The 9,820-nt window shown below is 43.8% G+C and overlaps 1 protein-coding gene across 1 annotated transcript in view; it reads left to right on the forward strand.

The window, feature by feature from the left end:
• Positions 1-9,820, forward strand: part of LOC126522432 (uncharacterized) — a 292,757-nt gene that overhangs the window by 277,200 nt on the left and 5,737 nt on the right. The window lies entirely within an intron of this gene.

A 9,820-nucleotide genomic window follows, 5' to 3' on the forward strand; every position in this document is an offset into this window, starting at 1 on the left:
GGTACACCGGTTAACTATCCTACGCATTAGATGGCCTGCCCAGCTCCCTTTTTTCTCTCTCAATGACAATTAGAATATCGACTATCCCCGTTTGTTTTCTCATCCACACCGCTCTCTTCCCGTCTCTTAACGTTACGCCTAATACTCTTCCTTCCATCGCTCGTTGCGCAGTCCTAAAAATTGTTCTCGAGCTTCTTTGTTAACCTCCAAATTTCTGCCCCATATGTTAGCACCGGTAGAATGCATTGATTGTGCACCTTTCTTTTCAATGATAGTGGTAAGTTTCCAGTCAGGATCTGGCAATGTCTGCCGTATACACTCCAACCAATTTTTATTACTTCTGTAAATTTCCTTCTCATGGTCAGGCTCCCCTGTAACTGAGCTGGGTAAACGTACTCCTTCATGAACTCTAGAGGCTGACTGACGATCTTGAATTCCTGTTCCCTTGCCAGGCTATTGAGCATTATCTTTGTCTTCTGCATATTAACCTTCAGCCCCACTCTTACACTTTCTCTGTTAAGGTCATCAATAATTTGTTGCAGTTTGTCCCCGGTGTTGCTGAACAGGATAATGCCATCTGCAAACCGAAGGTTGCCGAGATATTCGCCGTTGGTCCTCACTCCTAAGTTTTTCCAGTTTAATAGCTTGAATACTTTTTCCAAGCACGCAGTGAATAGCATTGGAGAGAGTGTGTCTCCTTGTCTGACCCCGTTCTTTATAGGTATCTTCCTACTTTTATTGTGGAGAGTTAAGGTAGCTGCGTAATCTCTGTAGATACTTTCCAATATATTTACGTAAGCGTCCTGTACTCCTTGATTATGTAATGCCTCTATGACTGCTGGTATCTCGACTGAATCAAATGCCTTTCGTATTCTATAAAGGCCATATAGAGAGGCTGATTGTACTCTGCGGATTTCTCGATTACCTGATTGATGAAATGGATGCGATCCATTGTAGAGTATCCCTTCCTGAAACATACCTGTTCCCTTGGTTGACTAAATTTAAGTCAAGTGTTGCCCTTATTCTATCGGAAATTACCTTGGTGAATATTTTATACAATACTGAAAGTAAGCTAATGGGCCTATAATTTTTCAATTCTTTAACGTCTCCCTTTTTGTGGATTAGTGTAATGCTGCAGCATTCTTGCAGTTCTCTGGAACCCTTGAAGTCGTGAGAAATTTGGTATAAAGGGCCGCAAGCTTTTCAAGCATGCTTGACCAATCAATAAGGATTGATAAAGTTAAGACTCGTATCGAGTCCGATAGCGCTGATAACCAATAGGGTCGGATCTAGTCCGATAAGATTGATAACAACCCATAAGGTTTGATAAGGGTTTATACTGGTCGCATCGAGTTTCATAACACTGATAATGACACTGGGATGCGTGGAGATGAGCAACAACAACAAAAAAAAAATGCTTACGCCTACTTCGACAAAAAAAAAAAAAAATGCTTACGCCTACTTCGACAACTCCGAGAGAAGTTTCTGCATCACTTTTTTTTTTTTTTTAACCCTGTCGCGCTTTCGCTGCGTAGCGCACTTCTGGGGTGCGCTCGGAGATCGTTGTTCGGCGCGTTCGTTCGGTTACCAGCGCGCGCGATTGGCAGACTCCGCGCCGACGTAACCAGCCGCGGGGCGCGGCCATGTTTTTGGTGACGTCAAAATGACGACACGCTTCTTTAAATCATCGTGCTACCGAGCACGTTAAAGGGACACTAAAGGTTAATACTACGTCAACGTGGACTGTTGAAATACCATCCCAGAAACTTCGAAACGCTTGTTTCGTGCGAAGAAGGCATTTATTTTAAGAGAAAATGCGTTCTGAAGCGTCCGCGTACCTCTAGTGCAGTTCAAATCGCCCGCCCTCCGATGGAGGAGTGGTGACGTCATGGTCTCATAGTGACGTTGCGCCGTCGGTGAGTAAAACGGTGCCCGCAGACGGCGCTACGGCTTTTCTGCACAAAACGCAAACGCGCGGCCAGGAACAGAGCCAAGACAAAGCCGACAGCAGCGTGAAAGCGGAACCATGCGGAACTATGGTGGCTAGCGGAAGGGAAAGCGCGCGACGATAAGCTGGTTCTTTATTTTATGATCGCGAAGGCAACGAGGACTCCAGCGATGCGACCTCGGGCGACGAAGACTGTCTGGACATGCCGTCGCGAGCAAGTTTCGCGAGCCAGCATAACCAGCGCAGCACGACGCGATAACGAAACAACTGAAACTCCAAAGCGCGCGCGGCGCAGAGTCGAGCGAAAACGAAACCTTTCGACCACCCATACTACTCAGGGGTAACTACCCAGGGTCAAAATGTTATTTTTTTCCTCAGAATCGGATAGAAGTAGGCAAGTAGCATTTTCTTCCGTCTTATAATCTAATGAAATGATCTTTTTAATACGAGTAGTTGAGTACTAGTGACATAAATCATGATGAGGAGTGCCTTCGTCATCGGGCTAGTACCGGAATGCCGCTGGGGAGTCTCAAATCGCGTCATGCATTTACCTCAATTTCTCGGTTACTAAAGCTCTGTTCGCGATTATATTGACGCCTTAGACATTCTAGAGCATTGCTTTATCACTTTAACTGGACTTCATATATAGTAACCTTTAGTGCCACTTTAAGCAAGCGCGTGGTGCTGAGAAGGAATAAGAGAAAACGCAAGGCTGAAGAGATCAACAGATCAGCTAAAAAGGTACTGTTCTCGAGTGCTGCAGTGCGTGAGACTGTAGACGAGCCTACCAATGTTTGTGAGACAGTTTGTGTGTACGAGCACGAAAGTGATGTAAATTCTGTCGCTGGCACGTAAAACCACATAATTCAATTTTTTAATTCTGTTGCGACTGTCGCCGCCGCTTAAGAATGTAACCCCGCCTAATAAGCACTGGGTTCTGCATGAGATGTATGACGCAGAAGGACTTTGTTTCACTTCATGCGCCTTCAACGCCGTCACAGGTGAAGTGAGAGTCAAAAGGGCCATATTTTGCACAGAGGATAGCTCTGGTGGTTTTCGTGTGAAGACATTTTTGCGTGGTAAGCTGGTGGCAGAGTCATCGCTGACAACAGTGCAGGACGCAATGAATGCTTTGCAACAAGCCAATGAGATGTATCTGTGTAAAGGTGCTGCTGCGAACGACGAGGTCCTTTTGATGAGCAGTCTTACAGACCGCTTGCGTAACCAAGTAGAAAACAAGTGGAAAGCCGCTTTCAGCATAAATTGCCTTGGTAGAACGACCAAGGATAGAACACCATGCATTGCATGCAAATATTTGAGGAAAGCACTTCTGACCCACTGGCCACATCTCCGAAGTCGGAAGTCATCAAAATGTGCACCAAAGAGAACATCACAGAAGTCGCAAGCATGCATGCACAAGAACAAGCGTCTTACATCAAAGATAATGAAGCTCAGCGAAGATCTCAGTAAGATGAAAGCCAATAGTGCTGCGACCAAAGAAAGTGCTTGCTGAAAAGATTAAGCATCTCTCATTGAAGCAGCAGCTTGCTGTTTGGCAGTGTTTTGAAGCTTCAAGGAGGAAAAGTCCACGTGGGATGATCTACGAGGAGTGGATTTTGGAGTGTGTACTACTTAAAATGCGTAGCCCAAAACTTTACAAATACATGCGAAAGCAGGTAATTCTAACCCTGCCAAGTGAAACGACTATAAGGAAATACACAGCTGAATACAGGAGTGGTTATGGGTTTAATGAACAAATGCTGATCGCACTAAAGAAGAAAACGGTGCCACTAGATGAACTTCACAGGCATGGAGGCATTATCATTGATGAAACGAAGCTCTCCGAGCGCCTTTCAGTTACCACAGGAGGAAAAATTGAAGGTTTTGTTTACCTTGGTACGTACACACCCGAGGACCAAAAGACTGCCATGCAATCATGGCCTTGTTGCAATGTTTGTGTCCCTTGTAGGCAGTTGGATGCAGGTGCTAGGTGTCTTTAGTAGCCATGAGAATGTCAAGGGTGAATTGCTTGTGAAAATGCTGCTCGAGGCCACAGTACTCGCAGAAAAAGCTGGGCTTCTTATCGACTATATGATGTGTGATGCAGCCTCTTGGAATAGGAAGATGTGGAAAGTTTTTAATGTAAAGGCATCAATCAAAGAAGTTATCTGCAAGAAGCAACACCCAGTTGACAGTAGCCGGTTCCTTTATTCTTTTTCTGACTTCCCTCATCTTGTCAAGAATATTCGTAACCGGCTTCTAGGTAAGGCTTTCAAGACAACGGATGGACAGGTGTCCATAGAGTTTGTGAAGGAAGCCCTCACACTTGACAACAGTGCACGTGCATTGAGGGCAATGCCTGGTATATCAAGTCTTCATGTTGCACCGAATAACTTCGAAAAAATGAGAGTGAGTTATGCTTTTCAGCTCTTTGGACAGGGACCTCTGCAAGCATTTTCTTTATCAGACACAACTGGAGAGAAGCTGTGGCAGCATAGAAGCTACTGGGAAATTCTTTTCAAGAATGAAGTCGCTGATTGCTGTAATGACTTCTAGGTGTACAGCAGAAGCTCTCACACCAATTCTATCAGTGTACAAAAGATCCAAGATAAGCTTGAATTTCTGAACACATGCAAGCGTCACAATGACAAGAGGCATTTTCTCAGTGACTCAACAGCAGAAGGACTAAGGGTAACACTGACAAGTACGCTCGAGCTTCTCGACTACTTGAACAAAAAAGTGGGATTAAAATGTTTGCTAACTTCAAGGCTTAGTCAGGATAAAGTTGAGAACTTTTTCGGTATAGTGAGACTTTCGTTGGGCTGCAACAGTCATCCAATGCCGCAGCAGTTTCTGCCGACTGTTCATTGTCTTTCTTTTTACAACTTGGCACGAAGCGTCACGAGCAGCAATGTGGAGGATGATGTGATCAACTCTCTTCTTGAGGCAACCGACAGAGAAGAGGGCACCACTAAGGGAAAGTTTTTGGAAACAGTGAAGTTGTACACAGAGGAAAATACAGAGGTTCTGACTACATCTTTGCCAGCAGAAGCTGATGAACATGTGTATCATGTGAAGAGAAGCGAGTCAAGATTAATATACTATTACATTTCAGGCTATGTGGCAAAAAAGTGCGTGCTACCGACCAAATGTCCTGATTGCATTGCCCGCCTTTTGCTGTCAACTGAGCGAGGGCGCTTGTTGGCTGCTTCCGCCTTTGTGCAGTTCAAAGATCAAGGTGGTTTGTCGTACCCATCAGTTTAACTTTTTACATTTATTACACGCCTAGAGGATGTTTTCACTAGTTGTTTCTCTACTAATAAGGTGCACAGTGAGAGTGTAATGGATATCCTGGAGATGATTCATTTTGCCAGGCCCTTGAGTATTGGTCACAAAGCGCATGTAGAATGCTTGACACTCCGTGTTGTCGGCTTTTATGTCACAACCAGGCTGCACTTTTTTGTAAAGGGGCTGAACAAAGCCAACACCTCCAAGCACAAGTCATCTAAGCACTTGAAGTTAAGCAGGCTGAATTGAATGCATATTAAACCATTAATTTGACTGGTATGCCAGCATTCCTGAGTGATAGCTGCAGTTTAATTAACCTTTGTATTGTGTGTACAGCACAGTTGCTTACCTGTGTTGTGAACTTCTTTAAATCTTTCAGTGGGTGTTGCTTTTTATATATTTGTACTTATTTAACCATGACATTGCTAAACATGTTTATTTCTATTGTGCATTTTTGTATTAAGTTCTCAATTTTGTCATACCATGGAAAACCTTTTAATGTATTTCTAATATCATTGTATGTTTGTGTATGTTAATAACTTCTGCATTGTCTTAACCTGGAACATTTTGTATATTTGTGTTGTGCATTCTAATAGTAGGTGAATTCTTGGCATCCTCATACTACGGAAGTGTGCAATAAAACTTTGAAGATAATCATTATCTGTTGCAGTTTTTGTATTTATTTCGCCTCATCTATTCATACCAGTAAACACTGCGCACGGCATGTACCGTCATTTTTGGCCAAAATAGAGAAAGAGCAAATTTCAAATGCTACAAACATTCGGTTCACTTAACGGGCACGTCCTAGGTGCGAATTAATGAAAGTTGCGGAAGTAGCCTTTAGAGTCCACATGCCACGTAGGCTTCGATGCGTGCCTCCCCGTAGTCGCCGACCACAGCGCCGCCGCGATAGTCGCCCAAGGAGCGCGGTCGTTCCACTGCCAATTCTAGTACACTGTAACATAAGTCACTACAACCTTGTAGCTGCTGATGATGATACCACGCATATGTATTGCCCTCTCGTGGCGGCGCAAGGTACCAGGATGTAGTTTCACTACATTTTCAATTTTTTTTTTTTTCACAAATAAAATGTTTTACGTAAAATTTAAAGCAAGATTCGTACATTTTACGGAAAATTCAGAAGAGTTGGCAGGTGCGCATCTGGCACCCAGTCTCCAGGCACATGTCCACAGAAATCATTTCGCATGCTGATTCCACACCCAAATCGTGTATGTTCGTGATGGCGCGTTTTTCGGACCTTGCCGAGCAGAAGAAATCTTTATTCCGACATAGTGCCATACAATATAATTGACAGCACTGATCTCTACTTTAGGGGCATAGTAGAGATCATTGGTTTAGTGTCACCTAGATCCTTAGCCTACGTGACCTAGTTTTAGATCCATACCTCATAAGTCAGCATAAATTACAATCCAAAGCCTAAATAGCTAATCTTATATACATGATTTTTAAAGTTAACACCAAAGCCACTACGAAACCACAATGGGTTGATGTTTTAGTGATGGAACAGTATAGGGAAGTTTTCTAATCCAGGTATTTAATTGCAGATTTCTTGCACCAACAAATAATAGGCAACGTTGACCATTACAAGCTTTCACCAAGTTGAATTTGTTATGCTCGATCAGCCTGCCTAGTATCGTTTGTAGGCGTGAGAAACACTGATGAGATATCTTGCATGTTCGTGGTTAGTACATATTCTGTGGATTAGTATAGATGTGTTATAATCCCAAGCTTGCCCTCGTCGCTTGGAAGTCCACTGAACGTCATTTGGATGCGAGACCTGTGGATATTTCTGGGACGCCCATAGGAATTTGTGTCATTTGGGTTCCATTGGTTGCCGTGAGCATTTTGCAGGTCGTAGCAGTATATATAGCCGTGACGTTTGACATTTAGCATACAATATTCTATGTTTGTGACACCAAATGATGAGGTGTGCTTTAAGGAGAAAAAGAAAGAGTTCGTAGATTTCCAAACGATAGGTATTCTTCAGCCAGCTTTCAAAATTGTGCTGCTAAAAACATGCAAGAAGACATGGCGTATCTTGTGTTCATGAGCCAACACAGCCGTCCGGAGGGCCCGTTTACAGCCAAGAATACAAACCCGTGTTGCTACTTTTCTCCTCTTCCCTTTCCCTCTGAGACGCAAAGTAGCAGGCAAGAGGAGCTTTTCCATTACAGCAAATAAATCTTATCTCTTCCTATATATTATATATCTTTATATAATATTCCTGTATAATATTTCTCGCGGAACAGATTGCTAGAATGGTAGTGCCTGGTTATTGACTCCAGTGACTGAACTTATCGCGGCTTGTTGTCTTTTCTTTACATTTATGAAACAACTCATATCGGCATATATATCCGACATCCAGCATGTTGGATAACTTTGCAGACAAATTCCCAATGTCATCCTAAAACAAATTTCCCAATTCCTATTACAAATTTCGTAACACAGCAAAACAGACATCTATGAAATATATATATACGCTGTAATTAACGACATTGAAGAGGTGCTGGCACTATTTTTTCAGGTCTTCTTTTGCTTTAGGTGAACGTCCGGTAGCTCTAAACCCCAGAAAAATTACTGCCAAGCCTCACAGCACTCTAAATATTTGAATATAAAAGCTTGTCTGGAGCCACTTTCAGTTTTGATTTATACTGTGTTGCGGCGTCATGACGCAGTATGTGGTCACTTGATAGCAGGACATTGCGACTTTTTGACACACGGTTCGGCTTGCTCGGTCGTCCGCTATGCTGCTACATAAGTCCTCACAACGAGTAGCAGCACATGAGGCGACCGAGCAAGTGCCAAACGTCGCAGTGTCCTGTTTCCACGTGACCACAATGTCATGAAGTCACAATACAGTATTCTCCTTGGAAACAAAACCGAAATTGGCTATAGAAGAACAGTAGAAATTTGCATAAAGAGCATGCACACCCTTCAGTATGAACACCATGCAAGCGATTTCACACGCGACGGCAACAAACGACGCAAAGGGATGGTGTCACGTTCGCTCATCGCTGCAAGTCGTACCCCTCACGAGCAATGACATTAAGCAACGTCTTCCCGGTGTTGCCGATATGAGGGCAGCAAATATGCACTGAAACTGGCGTGACACATGCTTTATTAATTTAAGTTGATATGTTTTACTGTAAAGAGCAGCATAAAATACTTCTGAAGGTCTTGCAGTAGGTTGTTATCCTTGCACGTACCAAATTAGTCGATTCTACGTTGCATGCGACATTTGGTAGTACTTGAATGATGTACATCCAGTTCTGGCTTCGTGCTATTGGCTAGTCGCTCATAACACTTCCGAATGAGCGATCTGATCTCGCGACTGCCCGTTTGCTCGCTCAAATAGAACGCACTTCTCGCAATGTCGCCAATTATGGGTAGGGGCGTGAAAATATTGTTTCGAATATGAATCAAGTAGCTTTTGTTATACGAGTCGAGAATTCGAAATTGTTGAATATTCATTCCATTGAAATACTACTACAACGAACAGCAGTTGTAGCACTCAGTAGGGAAAAATAATCACCGATGATTACGACACTCCCTAATGCGAAATTTGAGTGCAGCTCTATACCTCTTTCTATTTTGCGATATATTGGCTGGTGCAGACGATCTGTTTCGTACGGCACGCTGCAAATGATGGAGTGAAGTGCAACGCGACTGCCTGGCTAATCTGGAGATCGCGAGAGCCAGCGCATGGGTGACGCGTGGGGGCGATTCACAGCAGCAGCCGCCGACAGATCTCCCAGACGACGCGCACTACTCTGGCGCCGTCTCGCAGCCATCGTCGCTGCATTTCTCAGGCTTTCGCTATATCCTCCTCCGCTTTCCACATCATGGTCCCACAGCACCTGTCTCTCCGCTTTCTTTTTCATGCATTGCCCGCTGCGCTCCGCATTTGCTTTCATCTTTCGCTGTGCTCGTCTGCTCGGTTACACTGCCGTCGAGGCAGGAACGGGCACCTAAGAGCTGCACTCCAAGATTGGACGCAAGTGGAGGATTCGTAATGATTCTGCTGCTGGATAACCACGGTTATGGCTCAGAAGCGGCTCCTGAGCGAGCGCACGCAGGATATAACTTAATCTTGCACAATTGTTAAAAAAGCGAGCCATGCCTTATAGACTGCCCACGAATTTGCTGACTCAAACTAGACAAAGCAATTACATATCTGGCCAATTTCATCATGTTTGGATTCCTTTAAAACAGTGTGCAGTACTATCCTTCAACGGGCACCACACTGTACGTGCATTTGGTGACATGCTCTTTTGTTTCGTTATAGTCATTGTCATGGTGCCCTCCGTACGATCACCTTTCCTTTGTTTCTTATTTACAAGCTTCTCAGGTAACCTGACATCCAGTTAACAGCATTAGATCTATCATTGTGAAAAGTGTATAACCAAAATTTCCTATGGGGTCTGGTGAGTGGTTCCCTTCCCTAAGGCACATTAAAGATCTCCTTTCAGAAAGTGTAGAAACAAAGCTTTTGTAATTCTTTGCTTCCCTCTGGGGTGCCGTCTCTGCAGTGGCAGTGAAAAGCAGTTCCGCATAATTTCTTTC

This window comes from Dermacentor andersoni, chromosome 6 (assembly GCF_023375885.2).
Source record: "Dermacentor andersoni chromosome 6, qqDerAnde1_hic_scaffold, whole genome shotgun sequence".
NCBI classification, from domain to species: domain Eukaryota; kingdom Metazoa; phylum Arthropoda; class Arachnida; order Ixodida; family Ixodidae; genus Dermacentor; species Dermacentor andersoni.